Source organism: Eretmochelys imbricata, chromosome 1, assembly GCF_965152235.1.
Source record: "Eretmochelys imbricata isolate rEreImb1 chromosome 1, rEreImb1.hap1, whole genome shotgun sequence".
NCBI classification, from domain to species: domain Eukaryota; kingdom Metazoa; phylum Chordata; order Testudines; family Cheloniidae; genus Eretmochelys; species Eretmochelys imbricata.
Genome location: NC_135572.1, coordinates 69,489,821 through 69,517,569, shown reverse-complemented (window position 1 = coordinate 69,517,569; position 27,749 = coordinate 69,489,821). Strand labels below are relative to the sequence as shown.

Here is a 27,749-nt window from a genome sequence, read left to right as displayed (position 1 = left end):
TAATAGTCTATCCCATCATTTTGAAAGCAGTATGTAATGTGAGAGTTAGAACAAAAATTTCAGTGAAAGACACCAAAATGCTTCCTGGTATTTTCAGACTATTTTGTTCCGTCATATTTAAGAGTATCTGTTCATACAATATAAAAAGATGAGCTATTGGCAAACTGGTGAGTCTCAATGTAGAGTGCAGAAGTTATGGTGTTTAGCTTGCAAATATACATGATTTATTGATGCACCAAGGATACAGACACGCCCACATTGAACAAATATTGCAGCGATTAAACTTGAGAGTATAATTGACCCAGGCTTTCCCAGAAACCGTTCTTGGGGATCTTTTTTCACAAGGTTCCCTCCTTCCTACACATGAAATCCTGCTCTTGTTCAGTCTGTCCCTGACCCAATTTTTTTAGGCCTGTGGAAAGGTCAGCTATCCCACAGATAATCAGAGGGCAGCCCCCTCTCTAAAGTAGTTTCATGTAGCCTGCTCCTGGTTTTCTCCTCTTTCTCTCCATTTGCTTTCTGAGTATGTTGCAACCAAGGATTTCCCTTTCAGAGCCTGTGGTTGTGTGTTGCTACCTTCCTGAACAGGAAAATTAATAATCTCATGTCCCCTTGACATCTGAAAATCTGAACTGTGAGCTGTTTCCCTTGTCCCAGAAGTGGGGATACAAGACCAGTAGATTTGGTGGCATCTATGGGTTAGGACTGCCCTTGGCAGAAATTCTCCAAAGTTTTCACTTTTTCAGTGACAGGGCATATTTCTATCACAGCTATATTGAAGTATGCTTTTAAGGAGATGTCAAAATAGAGATTTGTATATCTTCACTAACATTGACTGTTGAGGAAAACACTGACATTCTATACTGATACAGAAATAATTGTTTCTGTACCAAGTTAACTATGTATTCATCAGAATAATGATTGTGGTGATTGCTTTTATTTCTTAGGTGCTAGTGGCATGGTTTCAGATATTGATGTGGTATTAAGAACAGTATTGTTTGGATTAACAGAATCTGATCCCTTTGTTATGTTGCATGGCAAGAATTACCTTTATTTCAGGGTGATTAATAAGTTATAATTTATTAGGATTGCATCCAGAGATGTATTTCATAGGCTTTTGCAGAACAGATACCTTGAGAAACTTGCAGTCTAAAATGCAGATGTGATGGTGAAGATGAGAAGAACGACAGCGTGAGATTGAACATGGCTGTATTAACTTCGCGGGGTGACTGATTTTTTTTTTCTTTGTAAAGAAGTTTTTTGTTTTAGTTCATTTATTGTAGATTCTATGCCTGAAGTGAGTTTCTATGAGATACTTGAATGAGGTGAGACTGGTGGCTTGAGAATTAGGTATATGGAGGGTATCCCTGACATAGGGAGTAGCATGGGAGTGGCAGATGAAGGTAATGTCATGCCTCATTGCATTGACAAAACTGAGTAAGTGCTGGGGACAGCATAGTAAATCAGAGCACTGGTTAAGCAACATTGCCCCTTTATCTCCTTCAGAGTCTGGACAAGAATTTTGAATTTATTCTTTAGATCGCATTAGGTGCATTAATAGATGAGTCCTTTTTGTTTGTTTATTTGGTAGAATGGAATTTGAATGAGCCAATAAGTTTACTGAAAATGTTTAGTAATTTCAGCTGCACACTTACTAACCTGTTGAAGTTCTAGTACTAAAATTGTTGAAAGCTAATGACAATTTATTTTTCTGTAAATGTCTGGTTTTTTAAAAATTTTTCTTAAACTTCACACTAACCCCATCCCTTCTAGATTTGTTGGTGCTAAAATGATAAGCATGTGGCAAAATGGCCTGAGCCAAAGAAACCAAACAAACATGCATTAACTTTTAAAAAACTCACTCTTCCAGCTACCTATGCAGCATTGCTTTTTCAGGAAAGCACTGTCAGACTGGCACCATTCTGAAGTCTCTGTTTTGTATGTGCTTAGTTACATTATTCTCAAAAGGCATGCCACTGCAACAAACATAAGAACAATGTATGCGAGGCTGCTTGTCAACTGATCAGAGTTTAAAAAAAATCAGATTTGGGGAAAAAAACCCTGTTCTTTTTTGAAAGCTGGTTCCTGTCTGTATTCCACTGTGGGGTAGGCATGCGCTCTATGCGCCTGGAGTAGGAGAATTTTGAAAGACATGTCCATTGGCATGTGCATGTGCCCTTGCTTTCCTCCACTGTCCGGAGCTCTCCTCCTTCAAGACTTCATGCTGTACGTATTAAAGATTGTGTTAGTGCCTTCTCTATATAGTTACTCTTAAAGATATAAAAACTATAGAAAAGTTTTTGTAGTTTGATTCCTTATCTCTGGGGCAACCCTCCCCCCCATACACTCTTTTATGGGTATCGGACTATGCCCAGAACTCAGGGCTTCAAGAATTGTCTCCTGCCCTCATTCCTTTTGGTCAACAGTGACTATCTGCACTGCTTGTACTGTCTTGGGGAAGCACACGTCACAGGTAAGTGCAATATTTGCTGCTCCTTCTCTGGCGGTATCCATTAGTCATGGGAAATTAGGCTTAGAAAATACCTTACAGAAAAGACCAAGAAGCCACAGTCGGACCTTGGCCAGGGGACCCTTCTGTACATCAAGCTGAATCTACATGGAATGCATGTCTACCATGATGCCCAGCTCTGCTACAGCGGAGCCTGTAACCCATCAGAGTCTCATCAGGAAGGCAGAAAACACTCGCATAAATATAAGAGCAGTTCCTCCTCTTAGCTGGCTACTCCATATAAGTGAAGCAAACCTACCCTGTCAACCTCCTAGGACATACTAACTCTCAGAGCCGGGGCTCTTTCAGTATCAGACCTCGTTCTGGTAACACCCTTTCCATCGGTACTATCAAAGTTGAAATCTCAGAATCGGTCAGGTCTGGTGTGATCGGAGTTGCTGCCAGTGATTGGTAGAAATACGAAGTCTCTCTCCTCTGACCCCTTTGTGATGAGTGAATTGGAACCCTTATGCTCCAGGGACGTCAGAGACTTGTACCACATCAGAGGAAGTCTTTTCTCTTCCCCAGTCATTGGGACTTTCCCTAGTAAGGGTCCTCCATTTGAGCCAAGAGCAACTTGCTCGCCTCTCCTCTGCCAGAAGATACTCTTTCTGGTGGCTATAACATCTGCAAAAAGAGTCAGTGAATTATAAGCCTTAATGGTAGAACCTCCTTATACTCAAGTCTTCAAAGACAAGATGTCCTTAAGGACACATCCAAACTTTTTATCTAAGGTAGTTTCATCTTAACCAGGTTATTGACTTACCTATATCTTTTTCTCAAGCTACACTCCAGTGTGAATGAGCAGCATCGCCATATGTTAGATGTGAGGTGGTGCTTGCTGTTATACTTGTACAGACCAAACACTTTCTTCTTCTTCAAGTGCTTGCTCATGTCCATTCAATTTGTGTGTGTGTGTGTGTGTGTGTGTGTGTGCTTGCCACGTGAATGGGTGCCGGAAGTTTTTCCCTCAGCCGTGTCCATAGGGGACCAGCTCTGGCGCCCCCTGGAGTGGCGCACATACTATGGTATATAGGGTGCCGCCAGCTCCTCCCCCTTTGTTTCTTCTTGCCACCAGTGATGGTGCTGGAACTGTTGCTGCTTCAGCTAGTGCTGTTGCTTTTTCGTTTGTACGAACTCAGTGATGCTTGTATTATAGTGTATGTAGTGTTCCTGTTAGTGTTATTAAATCCCTTAGCTATAGTTAGACTTTGTAGGTCCCAAACGGGACTTTGCCTTGGGACGGGGCATGCCCCAATCCCCAGGCTTTAAGCCCTGTGATTGCTGCAAGAGGCCCATGCCCATTAACGATCAACACAGCAGCTGTCTGCATTGCTTGGGCAAGGGGCCCATTAGTGAAAAGTTCAAGATTTGCAAGTCCTTCAAGCCAAGGACTAGGAGGAGTGCGATATTTAAGAGCGCTCCTTATGAAGTCGGCCCTCGCCCTGGTACCAGAGCACTGTGATCTTGGTATACAGTGCCCCACTGGGACCATCCACTGTCTGGCACTGGTTCCCATCCGTGGCTCTGGCCAAGAAGACAGTGCGAGCTCGGTCTCCAACCTCACACAAGGGAAAGGATAAGACTGGGTGCTAAAAAGTTCCCATCCTGGGCAACTCTTCACCCACTTCGGGAACTCGGGCCCAAGCACCGGTTGAGCGATGTAGCCCAGCCCACTACCTGCCAGCCACCCCAGACAGTGGCGGAGGCCTCTGTCAGCTCTGAGTACCATCCATGCTGGAGGCCCTGCAGGTCAGCACAGGAGATCATGACCCTCCCGGTTCCACCTACACCAGCTCCTGCGGTTCCCTGGTCATGGGGTAAACCCGCGTTCGGACCGTCACGGTTCCCACCGCAGCTGCACCATTCCCCATTGCAGGGGATGTCCCACCAGTGTTCGCCCTCCCGTAGCCACCACGCCTCTGACCATGAAAGGCAAGCGTTGTGCAGCCCCATTCAGTTTCCAACCTTGGGCACGGGCAGAGAGGCTCGAGGCACAGCTCACTGGTGACCAGGTGCAGACCTCTGGAGGCACGCGCCCCCTGACAGGAGTACTGGTCTTGGCATCCAGTATTGCCGAGACCCTGGTACCGCTCCAGAGACCAGGCAAGGGATCGATGCTACCATTCCTTGGACTGTCACTGATCCCCCCAGAAAGGCATCATCACGTGCTTGCTCTTCCTCGCACCAGGCCCCTTCTGATTCCTGATCTCGTGCCTCATCCCGGTACAGTTCATCAAGTGCAAGACGTAGATGGCTGGCTCCAGGCTGTTGCGGATCCGTCAAATGCTGCTAGTCCCCAAGACCCTGTTCCAGATGGGACTCCAGGCGGCGTGACCAGCACCGGTTGGGACAGAGCCACCTTTCCACTCTGTGCTGATTGCCTGGGAGCAATGGCTCAGGATCCAGTTCTGGTTTGGTGCGAGGTTCCCTGATTGCGGGACAAGCTCCGGTACCAGTGGTGCTGGCTACATTGTCGGCACCAAAACCGGTCCTGTGGCACCCATGAAATCTGGGGGGGTTCACCCAGCTTTCCCAGGCTGCCCACTTGGTGTCTTGAGCCTTGGAGAGACCAGCTGCCTCTCTCCCGCCCTTCTCCAGTGCATGAAGCCTTGGGTGCAAGGACCCCCAGGGCCACCAATGGTTGTGGAGGACCCTGCGGCACCGGCATCTTCCTCGTCTTTGCCAGACGAGGCTATAACGGGGCCTCCTCCCCTGTTTCCTCTGGATGACGCTAAAGCACACCAGGAACTATTGAAGAGGGTCATCACCAACCTGGGCCTTCAGGTGGAGAATAAAGAGCAGTCCTTGGACTCTCTCTTAGATGTCTTCTGCTCCACAGCACCGGCCAGAGTGGTTCTGCCCCTTCATGAAGGAGTTTCAAAGATCACCAATGCCTTGTGGCAAACTCCTTCCTCCTTGCCCCCCATCTCCAAGAGGGCTGATACTTTGTTCCATCGAAAGGCCACGAATACCTGTACACCCATCCTGCTCCCACTTCCCTAGTAGTAGGGGCGGTTAACCACAGGGAGCGACAGGGTCAACCCAGAGCTACCCCTAAGAATAAAGACTCTAAGAGGCTAGACTTGTTTGGACATCAGGTTTGTTTGTCCTCTTGTCTCCAGTTGAGTGTGGCCAACCATTAGGCCCCCCTGGGATGCTGTGACGTTCCACTCTGGTGTTATCTGGACGGGTGACCTGCTAGGCCTCTCTTACCTTTGACTCTGGGAGCCAGCCTTACCCTGCTCTGCTGTGAGAACCCCCACTCCTGGGCTGTTCACACACAGCTTCTGGCATGTAAGCTGATCCCAGCTACCTGCAAACGAATGACACTAGCCAATATCTCCAGTCCCAGACACAACCCTAGGAACCTCTGTCTTACAGTGTCGAGTAATGCCTGCTGGACTTTGTAAATTAGTCAGTTTAACAAAGAAATTGATAACTGGCTCTGTGGATGAAGGGAAAGCAGTGGACATGTTAGTCCCGGACTTTAGCAAAGCTTTTGATACGGTCATCACAGTATTCTTGCCAGCAAGTTAGAGGTAGGGGCTGGATGAATGGACTATAAGGTGGACAGAAAGCTGGATAGATCATCGGGCTTAATGCATAGTGATCAATGGCTCCATGTCTAGTTAGCAGCCGATATCAAGCGGCGTGCCCCAAGGGTCGGTCCTGGAGCCGGTTTTGTTCAGTGTCTTCATAATGATCTGGAAGATGGCGTGGATTGCACCCTCACAAGTTTGCAGATGACACTAAACTGGGAGGAGTGGTAGGTAAGCTGGAGGGTAGGGCCAGAGGGCCCTAGACAAATTAGAGGATTAGGCCAAAAGAAATTTGATGAGGTTCAACAAGGACAAGTGCAGAGTCCTGCACTTAGGACGGAAGAATCCCATGCACCGCTACAGACTACGGACCAAATGGTTAGGCAGCAATTCTGCAGAAAAGGAACAAGGGGTTACAGTGGACGAGAAGCTGGATATGAGTCAACAGTGTGCCCTTGTTGCCAAGAAGGCTAACGACATTTTGGGCTGTATAAGTAGGAGCATTGCCAGCAGATGTAGGGACGTGATCATTCCCTTCTATTTGGCATTGGTGAGGCCTCATCTGGAGTACTGTGTCCAGTTTTGGGCCCCACACTAAAAGAAAGATGTGGAAAAATTGCCAGTGGAGGGCAACAAAAATGATTAGGGGGCTGGAGTACATTACTTATGAGGAGAGGCTGAGGGAATTGGGATTGTTTAGTCTGCAGAAGAGAAGAATAAGGGGGGATTTGATAGCTGCTTTCAACTACTGGAAAGGGGGGTTCCAAAGAGGATGGCTCTAGACTGTTCTCAGTGGTAGCAGATGACAGAAGAAGGAGCAATGGTCTCAAGTTGCAGTGGGGGAGGTTTAGGTTGGATATTCGGGAAAAACTTTCACTAAGAGGAGGGTGAAGCACTGGAATGGGTTACCTAGGGAGGTGGTGAAATCTCCTTCCCTAGAGGTTTTTAAGGTCAGGGTTGACAAAGCTCTGTCTGGGATGATTCAGTTGGGCATTGATCCTGCTTTGAGCAGGGAGTTGGACTAGTTGACCTCCTGAGGTCCCTTCCAACCCTGATATTCTATGATATGTACCAGGCTTGTTATCCCAGGGGGAGCCTCTGACAAACTTCAGACCAAACATACTGCTGCAGGTAGAATAAAGAAACAGATTTATTAACTATAAAGATAGTCTTTAAGGGTATGTCTACACTATGAAATTAGGTTGAATTTATAGAAGTTGGTTTTGTAGAAAGCGTTTTTATACAGTCAATTGTGTGTGTCCCCACACAAATGCTCTAAGTGCATGTAGTCGGCGGAGTGTGTCCACAGTACCAAGTCAGTAGTCAGGAGCTGTTCAACTACAGGCTGAGCAAGTGCAGAATGGTGGTAGAATGTGCATTTGGACATTTAAAAGCGAGCTGGCACAGTTTACTGACTCGGTTAGACCTCAGCGAAACCAATATTCCCACTGTTATTACTGCTTGCTGTGAGAGTAAGGGGGAGACGTTTATGGCGGGGTGGGAGGTTGAGGCAAATCGCCTGGCTGCTGGTTTCGCACAGCCAGACACCAGGGCGGTTAGAAGAGCAGAGGAGGGCGCAGTGCACATGAGAGAAGCTTTGAAAACCAGTTTCATGACTGGCCAGGCTACGGTGTGAAAGTTCTGTTTGTTTCTCCTTGATGAAACTCCCCGTCCCTTGGTTCACTCTACTTTCCTGTAGGCTAACCACCCTCCCCACCTCCCTTCGATCACCACTTGCAAAGGGAATAAAGTAATTGTTGCTTCACATTCATGTATTCTTTATTCATTCATCACACAAATAGTGGGATAACTACCAAGGTAGCCCAGGAGGGGTGGTGGAGGAGGGAAGGACAAGGCCACACAGCACATTAAAAGTTTACAACTTTAAAACTTATTGAATGCCAGCCTTCTGTTGCTTTGGCAAACCTCTGGGGTGGAGTGGCTGGGTGGCCAGAGGCCCCCCCACTGCATTCTTGGGCGTCTGGGTGTGGAGGCTATGGAACTTGGGGAGGAGGGCGGTTGGTTACACAGGGGCTTTAGCGGCGGTCTGTGCTCCAGCTGCCTTTCCTGTAGCTCAACCATATGCTTGAGCATATTAGTTTGATCCTCCAGCAGCCTCAGCATTGAATCCTGCCTCCTCTCATCATGCTGCTGCAACCTTTCAGCTTCAGCCCTCTCTTCAGCCCATCACCTCTCCTCCTGGTCATTTTGTGCTTTCCTGCACTCTGACATTGTCTGCCTCCACGCATTCGTCTGTGCTCTGTCAGTGTGGGCGGACAGCATGAGCTCAGAGAACGTTTCATCCCTAGTGCATTTTTTTCGCCTTCTAATCTTCACTAGCCTCTGGGAAGGAGAAGATCCTGTGATCCTTGAAACACATGCAGCTGGTGGAGGAAAAAAAAGGGACAGTGGTATTTAAAAAGACATATTTTCTAGAACAATGGGTACACTCTTTCACGGTAAACCTTGCTGTTAACATTACATACATAGCACATGTGCTTTCGTTCCAAGGTCGCATTTTGCCTCCCCACACCACGTGGCTAGCCCCTACCCCCTCCCCTTGGCTAACAGTGGGGAACATTTCTGTTCAGCCATAGGCAAACAGCCCAGCAGGAACGGGCACCTCTGAATGTCCCCTTAAGAAAAGCACCCTATTTCAACCAGGTGACCATGAATGATAACACTCTCCTGAGGATAACACAGAGAGATAAAGAATGGATGTTGTTTGATTGCCAGCAAACATACACTGCAATGGTTTGTTCTACAGTGATTCCCGAGTACGTGCTACTGGCCTGGTGTGGTCAAGTGTCCTACCATAGTGGACGGAATAAGGCTGCCCTCCCCAGAAACCTTTTTCAAAGGCTTTGGGAGTACATCCAGGAGAGTCACGAATGCCAGGGCAAATTAATCATCATGCTTGCTTTTAAACCATGTATAGTATTTTAAAAGGTACACTCACCAGAGGTCCCTTCTCCGCCTGGCGGGTCCGGGAGGCAGCCTTGGGTGGGTTCAGGGGGTACTGGCTCCAGGTCCAGGGTGAGAAACAGTTCCTGGCTGTCGGGAAAACCGGTTTCTCCGCTCGCTTGCTTGCTGTGAGCTATCTACAACCTCATCATCATCTTCCTCATCCCCGAAACCTGCTTCCGTGTTGCCTCCATCTCCATTGAAGGAGTCAAAGAACATGGCTGGGGTAGTGGTGGCTGAACCCCCTAAAATGGCATGAAGCTCATCATAGAAGCGGCATGTTTTGGGCTCTGACCCGGAGCCGCTGTTTGCCTCTCTGGTTTTCTGGTAGGCTTGCCTCAGCTCCTTAAGTTTCACGCGGCACTGCTTCGAGTCCCTGTTATGGCCTCTGTCCTTTATTCCCTGGGAGATTTTGACAAATGTTTTGGCTTTTCGAAAACTGGAAAGTAGTTCTGATAGCACGGATTCCTTTCCCCATACAGCGATCAGATCCCGTACCTCCCGTTCAGTCCATGCTGGAGCTCTTTTGCGATTCTGGGACTCCATCATGGTTACCTCTGCTGATGAGCTCTGGCCAGCATGGCAAGCTGCAGGTGACCATGCAAACAGGAAATTGAAATTCAAAACTTTGCGGGCCTTTTCCTGTCTACCTGGCCAGTGCATCTGAGTTGAGAGTGCTGTCCAGAGCAGTCACAATAGAGCACTCTGGGATAGCTCCCGGAGGCCAATACTGTCTAATTGCGTCCACAGTACCCCAAATTCGACCCGGCAAGGCCGATTTAAGCGCTAATCCCCTTGTCAGGGGTGGAGTAAGGAAATCGATTTTAAGAGCCCTTTAAATCGGGGGAAAAAAAAGGGCTTCGTCGTGTGGACGGATGCAGGGTTAAATCGATTTAACGCTGCTAAATTCGACCTCAGCTTCTAGTGTAGACCAGGGCTAAGTGATTATAAGTCAAAGCATAACAAGTCAGAGTGGTTACCAAAATAAAATAAAACATAACATGCAGTCTGAACTCTCAACCCTTTTAGACTGGGCAGCAACTAGATTAAGCATTTTTCTCACCGCACTGGATATTGCAGTCCTTAATAGAGTGACCCAGGTTTAAGGAACAAACTTATCTCCTCTGTTGGAGTCTTGTCTTCTCAGTGTCCTGGTCCCTTGCAGCATAGGTGGGGGCAAGAGAAAGGCCTGGTATTTGTCCATTCTGCCTGTTTTATACTCTCAGTCCATGTGCTTGTAGAACACAAGTCCAGGCATGTCTGTGTGGCATTGCTGAGTTTCTTCAAGCAAGGCTGAGCAATTCCTCTGGTGGGGCCTCATGCAGGTGAGTCGCTGTATTGTATCTCCCTTGCTGGACAATGACTGTTGATGTGCTATTTGACACGCCGCCCAGGCGTTGGTTACTTTCCTTGCTGTTACCTCTGGGGAGCTAATATCTGGCTGATTCCCCAATTTACAGCATGCTTTAGTGACCATCGTACAACACAATTGTCATAACTTCATATGCATTAATGATACACACATGGATAGAGAAATGACTTTCAGCAGATCATAACCTTTCCCCTGATTCCTTACAAGGCATGCTTTGTATTTGAGATCACGATTATATGAAAATGAAGAATATGGGGATTACGGTATGCTCCCCCAAGGTACAGAATGTCACAGCTCTCCTCTTAGTTTACTGCAAGAGGATTAGTCATCTCGAAGGCAGTTTGTGATATAGTTCTCTTGGCACCCAGCCATCAAGCCATGAGGCAGCGTGCCTCAGTTTCCCCATTCACATACATTTTGCCCAAGAAGTGCTGCAGTTCCATCTTTTGCCCACCAGAGGCCGCTGTGGCACCAGAACAGCCGGCTGCAGAATTTCCTCAGGAGTAGAAGTTCATCACAGCACTGTGCCTGTGGAGCCAGGTTTGGACAGAGCAGGGCACACAGGGCTGCTGTGGGGATCACAGACTGCGGTTGAGAATGGCTAGTGTGGGCACAGATTGGGGCATGGGCTCAGGTGCATGTGGGGTGACAACATTTATGGTTTCTCTGCTGTGATAGGCTTTACACCTGTTTACAGGTTTTAATTGAAAAGTAGCATTATCATAACGTTTAACATTATGTCAAAATTCTTATCCACAAAACTTAACATTAATACCAAATTTCTTAATCACAGATGGGCGTTTACAAATATCTTTGTGATATCACGCCCTCTGTTCAGATACTCTGGTTTGAGGTTAGTTTGTTCGTTACCTGTGGTGTCCTTTGACTCTCTCCCGTGTAATCGGTCACTGGCTTTTCTTTCCCTCTTGCGTTCCCTTCTGTGTGGGCTCTTAATTTAGTCCCCCACAGTCAAAACACTTTCCAAACCTTCCCAAACCACATGGATTTTAGCTCGTGGTATGAGGAATCTGCTATCGCCCACCCCCACAATCTCTGCCATTTGTCCAGGCAACATACTGGCCTTTGGGATCACACTCTGCTTAACCAGAGAGATCTGGTCCCCTGTATCCCTCTGCCCCAAATATTCCCTGCCATCAATTTGGACAGCCTTTACATGCTCCATATCTGGTTCTGGAGAGGCTAACCTCACAGAACCAATATGATAGGTTTCAATTGCTTGGGGGGGTTTCTGTGTTGAGGACAGCAGAACTAACATGAGATATTGTTTGCCTGCTTCTTCCTAATACAGGGCATTTATTCCTCTGGTGAGCAGTGGAATTACACTGATAGCACCTTTTGGGTTCTTTTACTTTTACAGGAGATTTGGGAAGAGGGTTAGAGGAATGTTTTTGGGTAAGAGAATGTTTAGGCTCCCAACCCCTTTCTCTCTTCCAAGGGGCAAAATGGGATCCTCCCTTCCCACTAGTTTTAAACCCCCTTTTCTGTGGCCTGCCCTCAATAGATGCCTGATTCTGTTAGAAGGCATCAGCTAAAAAAGCCATCTCATCCACAGACTTTACATCTTTGTCCAATAGACACTGCTTTACATCAGCCTTACATATGCTTAGGAAATGCTCTTGAGCAACAAGATCCAACATTCCCTCAAAACTTGCCACCTCCTTACCCCTCACCCCAAAATACTTGACAAACACAAAAGTGCAAAACGTGGGGAATGTTTTATGAGAAATTTTTGGTTCTCTTGTGTGTCTGAATTAGCTAAATAGAGAAGTATTGTAATAAACTTCAGGTACTCTGAGAAAAGCTTCTTTCCTGCATAGGGCGTCAGATGTGTGTATCAAATGGGAATTTTTGTGGGTTTTTTTCTTTATATGAGAGAGCGCTCATCCTAAGAAATTCTTCCTTGAATTAATAATTGAATAACTATGGCATAGGCACTTTAATATAAGTTCAGCAGACTAATAATGGTTGATGGTTCTGGATCATCAGTAATGAACTGTATTTTATTCTAATATCACTGGCAGGGAAAGCAGCTTGCTGCGAGATATGTCATTAAATAGGTTTTAGGACAACATAGTTTTCTGGAAAGAATCTTTTATTTTGTATTCCACAGATTAAGTTCCTGGAATCTAGTGTTTTACTGGAAGAAAAGCTACGGTTCTTGTACAGATAAGTACAAGATGGTATAAAGCACTTCACATACCATGTTAAATCAGTTTAGTTTGGCTACACTTTTGTAACTGAACATTTGTGAAATAATCGTTCTTCAAGTAATGGCCCTATGAATGCTGCAGTGTAGACATGTCTGCATCCCTGCGCTGCTGATCGGAGAATTTTGGTTGCACTGTCCGTTCAGCCTGCACGTGCGCTGTCTTCTCCCCCTTCTCCCTCCTCTCCTCGCTGTGCTCTGCCAGGAGGCTAACCAGTGTTTTGCAGGCAAACAGTTGCTTCTCAACCATCTTAGCTGACGGAGCCTTAGCTGTCCATTAGCCAACTATTACCCATATATAATTGCTAATTGTTTCTTTACTTCAGCTACCTTTTTGAGCTTCCTTTTTCTTTTTCTTGCGCCTTTATTTTTCATTTTATTAAAAAACCACCCCCACTTTACTTTAAACTTATTTTTCTTCTATTCCATCCACCCCACTGCATATCTGGGGACCCCCCTGGAGAGCGTATGTCTGGTTCACCAGGTTTCAAGAAGCATCTCAGTTGCAAAGAATCTATCCCAGTGACTGATGGTCATTCTCAGTGTGTCTGCTGTGTGGGAGAGAACCAAATCCCCCAGAAGTGTGTTTTATGACCAACAACTGAAAGCCAGATCCAGAAAGGATAGAGAACTGAGACTTAAGCATCTCTTAATGTAAGCGCCCTCCAACCACCCTCAGAGCTGCACCAAGACTCTGAATGGTGGTAATCCTCACTGCAACCCTCTGCATCAAAGGAAGTTGAGTCCAAGAAAACAACCATGAGCTGCCATACAAGACGTCTGAAAAAAGGGCCGTGAGTCCCCACAGTGAGCCTTGACCAAGCCGAAAATGATTTCTGGTTCATTTGATATCATCAATACTGATGGCACCGAAGCTATCTAAATCTGGTACCCAAAGCTCGTATGGTACCATCCTGACAGAATGTGTTGGATTGCCTGAGGACCTAATGGGCACAGGCAAGTAATCATCGGTGTCGACTGGGCATCAGAAAACTAGAGAATCCATCCTGGGGGAAGGCTCCTTCAGTGTGGACATTGTCATCCGTAGTCTTCCACATGCTAGACACCAGCGGACTACTCAATCCACACTGCATCACCAACTCTTTCAGTGCAGACATTTTGGCACTGCCAACGACTACTGGTACTGACCCCGACAGCACCGCTGGATTTTCAGTACACAACAGACCTTTTGGTGTCAGGTGCACCCAACTTGTTACCAGTGCCCTGGTACCAAGTCTACCAAGAGCTTTAGACTCTCTGGTGATATGCCATGCACCCCATTTTTTAGAGTGCTGAGTCAGACAGTGACCAAGAAGACAGTCTGCTGTTGCTCTTCTCATCCATTCTACAATACTCATTTCCCGTATGGACTTCAACCATGCTGACGCTCTGGCCCCCAGACCTCCTGGTATGGGCAGCCATGGTTCCAATGTCCAGGACCCTTCCTACTCAATCAATGGCCTTACAGGGATTCTAGCTTGGCCTATCAGGAGCCAATGATACACCCTCCTTTGGCTGCTGCATCGAGGGTGTCCAAACCCCCTGAATGTTTGAGAGGAACAAGAGGCTGAAGTCGAGGAGGAGGCTTACCCCCTCAGATGAATTTTTCATCTTCATGACCACTGATGCTCCCTCCACTATCATTGGCAGAAGACTTCAAGCTTTGCCAGGAGATAGATAAGAGGGTGGCAGATCGATTACAACTACCCTTACAGGAGGTGATCGAATCACACCATAAACTATTGTACATTTTACTTTGCTCTACTTTGTCCAGAGTAGCACTCCCTATTAACGTGGCTCTCTTGGACCCTGCCAAAGTCATATGGCAGACCCCTGCATCTGGGCTGCCAACATGCAAGAGAGCCAATTAAAAAATATTACATGCCAGCGAAAGACACAGAATTTCTCCTCTTCCACCTGTCACCTGAAATCCATCCCCTGTGACCAGGACTGGAAGCAACTCCATCTGTATAGGAGAAAAATATACTTATCAGCCACTCTCCAGTTCCAGATTGCAAACTATCAAGCCGTAATGGTAAAATATGATTACATCAACTACTCAATTCCTTTATTGAGCAGCTCCCAGATTCTCACAAGGAGCAATTCAAAACCATCATTAATGAAGGCCAACTAGTGGCAAAGATATCACTCCAGTTTGCACTTGATGCAGCTGACACGGTGGCATGTTCCATCTCCACTGCCATCGTGTTGAGGCAAGCTTCTTGGCTGCAGTCATCAGGTTGCCCCAAAGAGATCCAAAACAACTGTGGAGGATGTTCCCTTTGAAGGCACAAAGCTGTTCGTGGAAAAGACGGATGTTTTCCTTCACTTTGAAAGACTCCAGGGCTTCTCTTTGATCGCTCAGGATTTATACACCTGGGCAGAAGAGAAAATATAATCCTCAGCCTTCGTTCAGGCCTCCTTGTCACAATATTTATCCCAACACTCCTATGAACCCCAAAGAAAGAAGACCATTTTCTCCAAACGGAAACCTTTCGGCCCTCCACCTACTTCACAGCCTCAAAACAACAATGCCATCCAATGCTGGAAAACCTCTCATATCCCTATGGATGCCATCTCGCCCCATTCCGCAGCATCTGCGAATGAATAGCCACTGACAAATGGATACTGGAGATTATTTGAGATGGGTACTTCATCCATTTCGCCTCCCTTTTCCCCTCCCGCCCGCCTACCCCTCCCCATCCCTCTTCAGGAACCCCGCTCACGAGAGCCTATTACAACAAGAGATAACCATCTCCTCAGTGTAGGACCCATAGAACCAGTGCCCCTACATCTAAGAGGCAAAGGCTGTTAATCTTGGTACTTTCTGATACCCAAGAAAAAGGGAGTTTGGAGTCCCATACTAGATTTCAGGGTGCTCAACACATTTGTCAAGGCTCAGAAGTTCAAGATGGTCACTTGGGCAACAACTGTTCCAGCATTAGAAAAGGGAGACTGGTTCTCGGCCCTTGAACCTCAAGATGCTAATTCCACATTTAGATCATACCATGTCACAGACAATATCTCACATTCGCAGTAGGCCAGGACCAGTACAGAGTAGTCCCTTTTAGCCTCTCCTTGGCCCCCAGAGTATTCTGTAAGGTGCTCTCTGTGGCGGTGCCCACTCATGCCTCCAGGGCATTATGATACTCTCACCTGGAAAATTGCCTCCTCAGAGTGCATCCCTTTGTTGAAGCCCAGCGTGTTACCCATACCACTCTGGAACTATTCAAGAATCTGGGCCTACAAATCAGTGCACAAAAATCGACATTAATACTGGTACAGAGATTAAAATTCATAGCAGCTACCTTAAGTCCATCTGAGCAAGAGTACTTCTCTCTCAACAGATTGCTCAGTCTCTCCATGCTTATAGAGACGGTGCAATCCAATCCTCAAATATTAGCCAGACACGGCCTTCAGCTTCTGGGGCATGTGGCTGCGGGCACATTGGTGATAGCTCATGCCAGACTTCACATGAGATTCCTCCAGTCATTGTTCGGTCTGTAAACCCAACTGAACCAAGACAATCTAGATAAACTGCTATCAATGCCCATTAACATTGAATGATTTTTGAATTGGTGGAAAGACCCATCAAACCCCAGCACAGGAATCCCATTTGCTTAGCCTCTCTCATCACTACTACTCACCGCTGACCCATCCCTCATAGGATGGGGCGCACATCTGAACGATTTCAAAGTGCAGGGCAAATGGTCTCCATGCAAGATATGCCTTCACATCAATCTACTCAAACTCAGAGTGGTCAGGAACACATATGCTCTATTCCTTCTGCTGATCAGAGGTACACACACAAAGGTCATGACGGACAATATAGCGTGCATGTATTACATAAACTGTCAAGGAGGTGCCAGATCACTCTCCCTTTGTGTGGAAGCACTAAAGCTATGAAACTGGTACATTTCCCAGAATGTGACAATATCAGCAACCTACCTGCTGGGAATGTGCAACATGACAAGGAGTAGTCTCAGCTGCAAATTCCCACGTGACCATGAATGGGAGTTTCAGTGATGCTCCGTGACATAGTCCGATGATGGGGATACAATAATAGACTTGTTCACTACTTATCAGAACAAGAAATGTCAATGGTACTTCTCCAGAGCAGGCATTGGCCAGTGCTCCATGGGAGAGACACTCCACTCATGGGACAAGCAGCGCCGTTACGCCTTTCCCCCATTCTCTCTATTGCTGAAAGTCCTGAAAAGAGAAAAAACAACCATCATACTGATCACTCCATTATGGCTCAGACAGATGTGGTACCTTACCTGTCACAATTGCTGCTGTGTCCACTAATGACTCTTCCAATCACTCCTTGCCATTTCTTGGAGAATGAGAGAGACACTTCTTATCCCAACCTGTGGATAGTATAGCTCAAAGCCTGTCTCTTTCATGGTTCCAGCACATAGAAACATCATGCTTTGAAGAGATACAGGAAATGTTATTACACAGCAGGAAAATGGCTACCTGTCATATTTACCTACAAAAGTGGATTGGATTCTGGATCTGGTGCCAGTCCAAAAGAGTCACCCTGTGTGTGGCCATTTTACCTGTAGTCCTAGACTATTGGTTACATCTGAAGAAATTATCTCTTGATTAGCTTGCTAAATGTACAATTAGCAGCAATAGTGACTTTCTACCAGCAGGTAGACGGGTACTCAATTTTTCCTACTTGACTACAAAGAGGTTTCTCAAAGGCATAGAGAACCTCTTTCCCCAACTCAGGCTTCCTACCCCAGAATGGGATCTCAATCTAGTATTTAAAGGACTGACTAGAGCACCCTTTGAATCCATGGCCATTTGTTTTTTAACTCACCTTTCCATATAGATAGTGCTCCTGACTGCCATTACCTCAGCAAGAAGGATAGGAGAGATAGTGGTGCATCCCCCCCTTCAGTGGTGGTCTCTGACAGGGTCACACTTAGACCACATCCAAAGTTCAACCTCAAAGTGAGTCCTTATTTCATGTGAACCAACTCATTCACATTCCAATCTTTTTATCCAAAGCCTCAGCAGGATAATAGGGAAGCCATCCTCCATATGCTCTATCCAAGGAGAGCTTTGTCCTTTTATTTGGACAGGAGAAGAGCTTTTAGAAAATTTCAGAGACTCTTCTCTCGATTGTGGACAGGTTTAGAGGGCACAGCAATTTCAGGTCAAAGACTCTCTAAATGGGTTTCGAACTGTATCAAATTCTGTCATCAAATTGGCAATTTTGCACCCCCATCTAAAATTTGCACACATTCAAAGAGATCAGTTTCCTCATCCGTTGCCTTCTCCAAGGGTATTTCTATATCAGAAATTTGCAGAGCAGCTACAGAGGGATCTGCACATTTCGTACTTCCAGTTCCAAATGAAGTGTGTAGATGACTGGGCAGTTTATAACTTTGGTGTTTGTAAGTCTGAGTGCTTGTGTGGGCCGAAAATTCGCCAATCAGCAGTGCAGGGACACAGACATGCCTACAGGGGAGCACGCATGTGGGACACATCTGAAAGAACCATTGTTACTACAGAAGAGAAATAACTTCTTCTTCTCCTTAGTAGGTATTTTAATATTATGAACACTGTACAGTGTCAGTTTGCAGTACAGTAGAACCTCAAAATTACAAACACCAAAGTTATAAGCTGTCCAGTCATCTACTTTATTTATTTATTGTTTTTTCTCTGCTGCTGCCTGATTTCGTACTTCCAGTTCCAAATGAAGTGTGTAGAGTACTGTGTTAAATGTTAACCACTTAAAAAAAAAAAAAAAGCGAAAGCAGCATTTTTCTTCTGCATAGTAAAGTTTCAAAGCTGTATTAAATCAATGTTCAGTTGTAAACTTTTGAAACAGCCATAAACTTTTGTTCGGTGTTATGAACCTTTCAAAGTTACGAACGACTTCCATTCCCAAGGTGTTTGTAACTCTGAGCTTCTACTGTACTACAGATATTGCAAATCCATTTAAAATATATAAACATATATACACAAATATACAAATCTATATACACACACACATACTCATACTTTTGTAGCTTTCTCTTGGGCTTTGTTTCCTTCTCTTGTTTCTGAAGATGGTGGAGGCGGTGTGCATCCATCCACAAAGCAAAGAGCTGGTTTCTGTCAATGCGTTCTTGTTATGGGTCACCTGGGATGAGACTCTTTACTCTGCTTTCAGTGCACCTGTTGCAGAAAGTGCTACCCTATTAGCTTCTGCTCTATTAGCTCCTTTTATTCAGAAGCCCCTTAACCCACCACATTTCAGTCCTTTCTGCTTACCTATGTTAGCGGCTTAGAGAAGGCTCAAGTGACATCTTTTGGTCACAGCAGAGCCTCCTGCTGGAATAGAGCAAGCTCTGCCTTGCTCTCTTAGGTTTTTGAACTAAAGACATGAGAAGTTCACCTCCTACAACCCAAACAATGTAAAATCAGTAAGCAGAGACAGGCTAGAAAAATAAAACTATGCCAAAGTAAGCTATTAATTTGAAACTTATTTAAAAAAATGGAAAGGGGTGGGGTTTGGATCTGGCCGCTACTTATTGTGGTGTCAGGTCCATATAGCCGAGCACCTCACAATCTTTTTAATGTACTTATCTTCACAGCACCCCTGTGAACATTCACTTGAGTACTGTTATCCCCGTTTTACAGATGGGGAACTGAGACAGAGAGAGATGAAGTGGTTCATCCAAAGTCACATAAGAAGTCTATGGCAGAGCAAGAATTGAACCTGGGTTTTTAGGGTCCTAGACTAGTGCCCTCATGAAAGGATTGTTTGCTATATTTTGGATAGAGATTTGCAAGTATTTCTTGGTGAATTTTTTGTAGCAAGTAGGATATTCGTTTTGGTGCTGAGAATATGTAGCAAGGTTTAGAAGTAGAGGATGAACACATTTTCTTTCAGTTTGTTTAATTCAGCTGTTTTTGTCTTTATCAAGCAGAAATCACCTGTGCATCCAACTGGTACACGATAGCTCCAGGAGCTTCATTAGCTGCACAGTCAGGCAAACGTCTATTTCAAGGAGTTTTTTCCAACTTGGTAGTAACTGCATATTACTTTTTCTCCTGTGTCAGAACCTGGTGCTTTGTGATCTATTTCAACTGGGTTATTCCTCTTAGTCTTCCAAGCGTGGAGGTGCTTCTTTTTATTTTATTGTTTTTAAACCTCCCTGTAGCTTCACAATGTACTGTGAGCAAGTGGAGCTGTTCAGAAAACTGATTGCTTCTCTAACGTCCCAGTGTCTTGCCTCCAGTTGAAGAAGCAGGAAGTTCCTTTTAGACTTTATTTTTGGGTTTTTTTTGTTCTCCCTCTCCTTAATGCCTCCTCAGTAAGAAGAGGATTTTTGGCACCTTTTGGAAGTCTTTTTCCATTTGCCAGTTTGCCTTTGCTACAAATAATACCTGTATTTGGCAACATTGTGCACCCATTTCCAATTCCAATAAATCATCCTTTCATGTATCTTGTGTTCCTTGTTTTCTGACTATGGTATCTATCAATGCATCCGCTTGCAGTCAGAGATGGCACTGTGAGTGAGCCCTGTCTCAGTTCCTTGCATCTTGGACATAAGTCCAAGTAGGTCTTCAGATGCTAAAGCCATCTCTTTGGAGGGTCTTATTTATTTAAAAGAAGAGAACAATACAAAACGTCGGTGTGGTTGTAGCTGTGTTTGTCCCAGGGTGTGAGAGAGATAAGGTGGATGGGTCTTTTATTGATCAGACTTCTGTTGGTGAAAGAGAGACTGGTGGTATTCTGGTCTGGGAAAGGTACTCCAGTGTGTCACAGCTAAATACAAGGTGAAATAGATTTTTTAGCATAAGTAGTTAATGCATATTGTAAGAGACCATTCTACGTGAACCGGCTGGTTAATATTTCTGCAAGACCAAAAATGGCGAGTGAGTAGGTTACAGATTGTTGTAATAGGCTGTAAATCTAATGTCTTTATTAACACCATGATTTTTAGTGTTTAGCAAAGTCATGAATTTAAACTCCTAGCCTTGTTTTTTGACAGTATCGTGCAGGTTTCCTTAGAGGACGAGGACTAAGAGAGATCAGATGTGGAGTGATCATTTTGTGAAAAGTTTTCGCCCACGGGTGATAGGGTGGTTTTTTTTTTTTGGTCGTTTGCTCATTCAAGAGCATAGTGATTGTCTGGTTTCACCCATGTAGTTGTTATTGGGGGATTTAGTACTATTGGATGAGGTATATCATAGTGTCGTGATAGCCATGTTTAGGACCCATATATTTTGAACAGTGTGATCAGCATAGCAAGGGAGATATGTCGGTAGGATTTGCTTCTGTTCTTCTGGCAGGGTCTGGTACTACTTTGAGTTGGTGTGCCTTGGCTGTGGGGAGTTTGCTTCAGCTGATGAACGTGGCGAGGTTGGAGTGTTTGAACACTAGAAGAGGGTGTTTGGGAAAGATGCTTCAGGATGTGGTCCCCCGCTAGTATGGTTATAATTTTTAAATGATCCCTTATATGGGTTCCAGAGAGGGGTAGTAGGTGACAACTAGGGGTATGCGGTCAGAGGGGTTTTTTATTTCTGTATTGAAGCAGGTTCTCTTGGGATATTCTGGTTGCCCTTTCCATGATGTGATCATCTTCTCTGCTGGAGTGTTCTTGTTGCGTAAAGATGTTTTATCCCATGCTTTCTCCTCGGAGCACGCTCTGTGGTATCTGTGTGCCAGGCAATAGTTAACTGATTTTTTTGGTGTGTTTGGGATGGTTTCTGGATCTGTGAAGGTAAGTGTGGTGAGCAATGGTTTTCTTGTATAGAGTTGTCTGGAGGGTTCTCTTGTTAAAATTGATCATGGTCTGGGAAGTTGATGTGGGAGAGTTTTAGAGAGAATTTGATAGTTTGGTGGTGGTTGAAGTTGTGATGGAAATCTATGAGAGAGTTTAGATTGTCTGGCCAGAGGATAAAAATATCATTGAAATATCTCAGGTATATCATTGGCTTTGTGGTACATTTGTCCAGAAATTCTTCCTGAAGGTGGACTATAAAAAGCTTGGCATATTGGGGAACCATGCTAGTACCCACAGCTGTTCCCATGGTTTGGACAAAGTGTTAGTTTAATATAAAATTTTTATGGGTGAGGATTAAATGGATGCATTGGAGAGTTGTTCATTGCGTTATAAATATTTGAGACAGCGATGCTGTCAATGTGAGCAATGTTGGTGTATAGGGAGGTGACATATCTGGTGACAAGGCTCGAGTTCTGAAGGAGGTTATTAATGTTGCACAGTTTCTTGAGAAAGCTCGTTGTGTCCTTAAGGAAGCTGGCCCTTTCTATGTTGAGTGGTTTGAGGATGGTCTGAGTCCTGATCTTCCTTCAGTAAGAGTGCTGTGGCTTCCATGCCGACAAAAATAGTGTTCAACTGACAGCCTACCTGTTGAAAGTGAAGTGTAAGGTGCACTTGGCCTATGTTCCAAAATTATCAGGACTCTGCTGTCATCCGGAGAGTTTCCACACTAAGCCCTAGTCTACACTCGGGGGCGGGAGATCGATCTAAGTTACACAACTTCAGCTACATGAATAACATAGCTGAAGTTGATGTACTTAAATCGACTTACTGTGGTGTCTTCACTGTCGTGAGTCAACTGCTGCCGCTCCCCTGTCTACTCTGCCTGCGCCTCTCGTGGCGGTGGAGTACAGGAGTCGATGGGAGAGCGCTCAGGGGTCGATTTATCACGGTCTAGACTAGACGTGATAAATCGACCCCCGCTGGATCGATCTCTGCCCGCTGATCTGGCGGGTAGTGTAGACATACCCTACGTAAGTTAAATTCACGTTGTGAAGAGTGCATGCAGATCCAAGAAATCCTGGGATTCCAGCCACACCGACCTTCCTTCAGGAAGGTGCTGATAAGGGTCTTCAGTCCAGCACTATAGTGTGCCAGACCAGAAAGCAGACTGATGTAGATCTTGGGATCTACTATCCTTCTCTTTGGTAGCCTTCAGCTCTTTGGCAGTACTTTTTAAAGGAAGACTTTTCCTATCCCTCACTCATATGCAAATTGTTGCTTCAGTGTTTCTCTTTCGTAAGATGAGATATATTCTCTTTGAGAACATTAGAGAGTAAATTCCCAGATAGAACAGTTAAAACTAAATTAATCTTTTATTAAACAAAAGAATGACAGACAACTGAAATAGAAAGGCTACCTAATATGTGATGCTGATGGATACTTGAAAAACACATTTAGACTAGTCCTAAAAATATAAATTACAAAATAATTTCCTTCATACAGCAGTGTATCAGTTTGTTTTCTAACCACATAAGAGTTGTATTATGTAAGTGACATTTCTACTGGAAGAACATGGCCATTTCTAGTTCTTCAGTTAGAGATCTCTTTACTGCCAAAAGATTGACATATCTTTTAGTTATTAACCACTTAATAAGGATTAACTATTGTTGACAGTACAAGTGATTTTTGTACATTCTTGTTGAGAGGATGACAAAAATAATAGGTGAGTGAATAGACCACATTTGAAGGCAGTATAGGTTATGAGTTATAATATGTATAGCTTGCATTAAATATATTAAGGATTTTTTTATCAGTTCTTCCAGTTTTGCTCATTTTTCTTCAACTTCAGTTAATTTAATATAGGCAGAAATATTCCATTTCTCTAATTTTGGATATCCATATTTCTACAGAGGTTTCTGCAACCATTGTGATGAAATACATTTACTGGCTGTCACAAATTCTAAGCAAGTATTTCTTTGATGTTATCAAATCAGGACATTTTCCTACCACCTTGAAAATAGTCAAAAATATATTTACTTTTGTTTAAGTCAAATCAGTATGCCATGAGGCATTAATATTAAGTTTCTGTTCAGTAATTGTAGGTGCTACAACTCAATTTGAATTTATTATGCAATTTCAGTAAATCAAATAAGCCCATGTAAGTTATGTTTTTAAAAGAAAAAGATTGAGAAGCTTTGAAGCTGTTTCTGTTGCTATCCATTGCATCAATTAACATTCATAGGGCCTTTGAGTTGGATTTCTTTTTCTCTTTTATAATTGTTAAAATGTCTCTCCTTTAGTATTTTTTATATTTTTAAAATAGAAAGTGCTGGAAGAGGCATATTTAGGATTTTAAAATTTATTGAAAATATCTATTGAAAATTATTCTGCTTCTTCAAGTAGCATCCCTAGGTGTGCTCCAGTGTAGTTGGAGCATGCGTTCCTGCGCTGCTGATCGGACAGCTTCGGTAGCAGTATCTCTTAGGCCTGCATGTGCACTGTGTCTCCTTTTGCTGTGCAATGAGGCTAGCCACTGTATGGGCTAACCCCCCTCAGTTCCTTCTCAACCACGCCTGGCTAGAGATGGAGCTCCTCCCAGTCTGTTAGGATCATTGCTCTTTTCGCAATTAGATAGTTAGTCTCTTAGCATAGTGTAGCTGTATTGTCTATTTTTTACTGTTTTGTCTTTCTCCTAAAAAAATTAAAGAAAACCAAAAACCTTTATATTTTCCCACTTCTTCTTCGTTGGGGACCCTTCCCTCAATTGGGTATGCTCACTTTGCCAAGCTTCAAGAAGTGCCTCATTTGCCAGTGCATTTGCTGCCTCGGGGAAGGCCACATCTGGTAACAGTGCCACCAACTCTGGCCATGATCTTGTAAGGACAGAGAGCTCCAACAGATAATCTTTATTGAGGCAACTCTCAGGCCTTCCCAGGACCTGTGCCATGAGTCACTTGGCAGATGTGAGTCTTCCCCACAGCCTTCTACGTGTAAAGGCTGTGGATTGAAGAAATAGGTTGTGAGAGGGGTCAGCAGTTTATCTAAGGAGAGAGTGGGAAGTCCCCATAGTGAGCCCTGAGATGGCCATAAGCGATTTACATCTCATTCAGTATCCTTGGCACCGTCGGCCCAGAGATCATCTTAGTCCGGCACCCATGGCTCATGGAGACCGATGGCAGCTGGCCATGGACCCGATGGGTGTGAGCACCAAGGGACATACCATGCTCCTCCACTCTCTAGTGAGGCTTCAAACAGTGAACCAGAGAGGTGGTGTCACAGTACTCCTCTCAGGCCCTGTATGGTGCTCAGTACCAAAAAAGCCCTAAAATATACCCACGGATGGCCCCACCACTGCCATCCTGGTACAGCTACCCATAGGCATCACCACCAGGCTCCATGCCACTCCCACCCCAGTTGGGACCTTGTGTGGCAAGCCTCTCAGGTTTTGAGTCTTACCCAAGAACCCTTGAGAGACACCCCATTGGCTGAAGCATCTAGAGCCTCGGAGCCTCCATGAGACATCATAGAGGAACAGGAGGGTGGTGCCAAGGAAGAAGTGACACTGAGGACCACAACCCTCCTCCTCCTTGGATGAAGCTGTCATGCCTTTCTCACCATCTCTGGCAGATGGCTTTCATCTCTTCTAGGAGATGGCAAAGAGAGTTGCAGACAATCTCCAAAGAAGAAGTCAAGGACACGCACCATCGACTCTTTGACATCCTCCATTTTTCCTCTCCTTAATGATCACCCTACCTATTAACGAAGCCATCTTAGGCTCAGCAAGAACTGTATGGCAAACTCCAACGTTGGTAGCACCTATGTGCAAGTGGGCGAACAAAAAATATTATGTCCCCTCCAAGGAATCTGAATTCCTCTTCTCTCACCCACCACCCAATTCTATCATGGTGGACGCAGTCAAGTCCCACGGCTGGCAACACCAGTCAAGGGTCACTCCATATGATAGGTATTGGAAGTGCCTGGACCTTTTTGGAAGGAAGGCATACTCCTCTACTACACTTCTATTCCGTATCATTAACTAGCAGACCCTCATGGTGATATATAATTACATAAACTATAGGGCTGTCAATTAATCGCAGGCATTAACGCATTCATTTTTTTAACACGTTAATCTTGTACCTGTGTGCAGGGTAGGAGGCATTGGTGGCGGCAGGGGGCCTGATGCCCCAACCTGCAGCTCTGTCGCTGCTGTCGCCTGTCATATAGTTTTCTAAAAATGTACAAGATAAATTTAAGAAAACATAACACAGGATGTAATAAAAGGTATAAATGAATAATAAAAATAAAATAAGGGGGTGTATAGGAATATGAGAATTACCATACAGAAGCTGACCATTTTCTATCTAGTACAATATCCTCCCTTGTATTCGTAAATGCATCCAATGAAGTGAGCTGTAGCTCACGAAAGCTTATGCTCAAATAAATTTGTTAGTCTCTAAGATGCCACAAGAGCTCCTTTTCTTTTTGCGAATACAGACTAACACGGCTGCTACTCTGAAACCTGAGGTTTATATATGTCTATATAAGTTTTGTATAGGTTTTCTTACTCCTGCTAAATTCTTGAAGTCACTGATAGTTGGCTGTAGTGAGCTGCACGTGTTGTTTTAAAAAATAAATAAAAATATATGTGGTCATCTCCATGTCCACAATGAAATTATGGTTTGAGGGCTTTTGCCTCTTAGGTGCCAGAGTGGAGGAAGGTACATTTACTTGCCGCTCTTACTCTACAGGAAATGCAATGGGGATGGTTTCTTGGGCTTTCCCTGCTTTGCAACTGGTTTGATTAAATATACCATGTCACAATAATTCCATGTTGGAATTATTCAATCACTTATTCGTTTTGATTCTTCATAATCTCTTGAATAGGTTTCATGCCAGTTTTAGGCCCAAAGTTGCAAATGCAATAAAGATTTGAATGTACTTGTGTCCAGGAAACCTTAACTGTATTAGAATAGTAATATAACATGCCGAAATTACTGAATGTGTGAAGATTTCTTCTTTCTGGATAGAGTTTCAAATGCATTCACATTAAGAGACTCACTATTTAATAGACAATTTAAAATTGCCTTTTCATTGTCATTCTGATGTAACAGTTTCCTCGTAATATTGGAATGACAGTTACCTCTTAGCACAGAAATGTGTATCTTTTGGCAATACAAGACACTTAAGAATTTACAATGATACTGTGAAAAACTCATCTTTATTATTTGGCAATGATTCTTAAAAATCTTTTCAACTAGAGATGATTGGGCATTTTCTTTCAGAATGTCCATAGTTAAGTCCTATTTCTTACGAATATTGAATATAAGTGTGATACGGTATGTAGTTAAGTTAAATTATACAAATGCTTTCCTGATGAGTTTTTTGAATTTAACATCTTTAATTATTTTAATCTGTAAACATATCTTTATTTGGGATGGATCCTAACTTGCTTTGAACTCTATCTGCTGCTGGCCAATCACTTCATTCCTTCATATACCACAAGAGTGTCCCATAGTACAGTAAATAATCTGTGTTGCTTCATAGTAGTTACTGATTTGATGTAAGATAATATACAATCTAATAAATACTATAAATTTCTAAGTAAAATCCATAGTATTTTTGTAATATTCCTGAAGTAATATAACATATTCAGTGAAAGATATAAATACTTGCTTTGAAATGTAAGTTTTTCTTTGTAGAAAATTCAGCTCAAACCTTATGCTCATACTTCTAGTAAAATTAACTATTGTTATCCAGTATATGAAAATCCAGTGGTTTTAATACATCTTTTTTAAAATATTGGTTTATATTTGTTAGTCCCTTGTATCTATTGGTTTCATATTACAGAAACGCATTATATTTATGTTGTTGAATGTTTTTATTGCTAGGCACCTGAACTATGAACTAACCGCAAAAATTTATTGTGGTTTAGAAACATCCTGTAGCTATTGAAGAATCAAAATTTTATAAATTAAGATATTTCACTATATTTTAAGTGATTTATTGACTGTGAAGTAATGGTTAAACAGTTTGAGCCTTCATCATGACAACAGTGTTAAGTGTGCTTAGAATTTACATAATTAGTTATAGATCGGTAGATTCATAGATATTAAGGTCAGAAGGGACCATTATGATCGTCTAGTCTGAGCTCCTGCACAACGCTGGTCACAGAATCTCACCCACCCACTCCTGCAATAAACCTCTCACCTATGTCTGAACTATTGAAGTCCTCAAACCATGGTTTAAAGACTTCAAGGAGCAGAGAATCCTCCAGAAAGTGAACCGTGCCCCATGCTACAGAGGAAGGCAAAAAACCTCCAGGGCCTCTTCCAATCTGCCCTGGAGGAAAATTCCTTCCCGACCCCAAATATGGCGATCAGCTGAACCCTGAGCATATGGGCAA

General features: G+C 44.1%; 1 protein-coding gene across 1 annotated transcript in view; it reads left to right on the top strand.

Annotated features, from left to right (window-relative positions):
• Positions 1-27,749, top strand: part of DIAPH3 (diaphanous related formin 3) — a 531,747-nt gene that overhangs the window by 153,924 nt on the left and 350,074 nt on the right. The window lies entirely within an intron of this gene.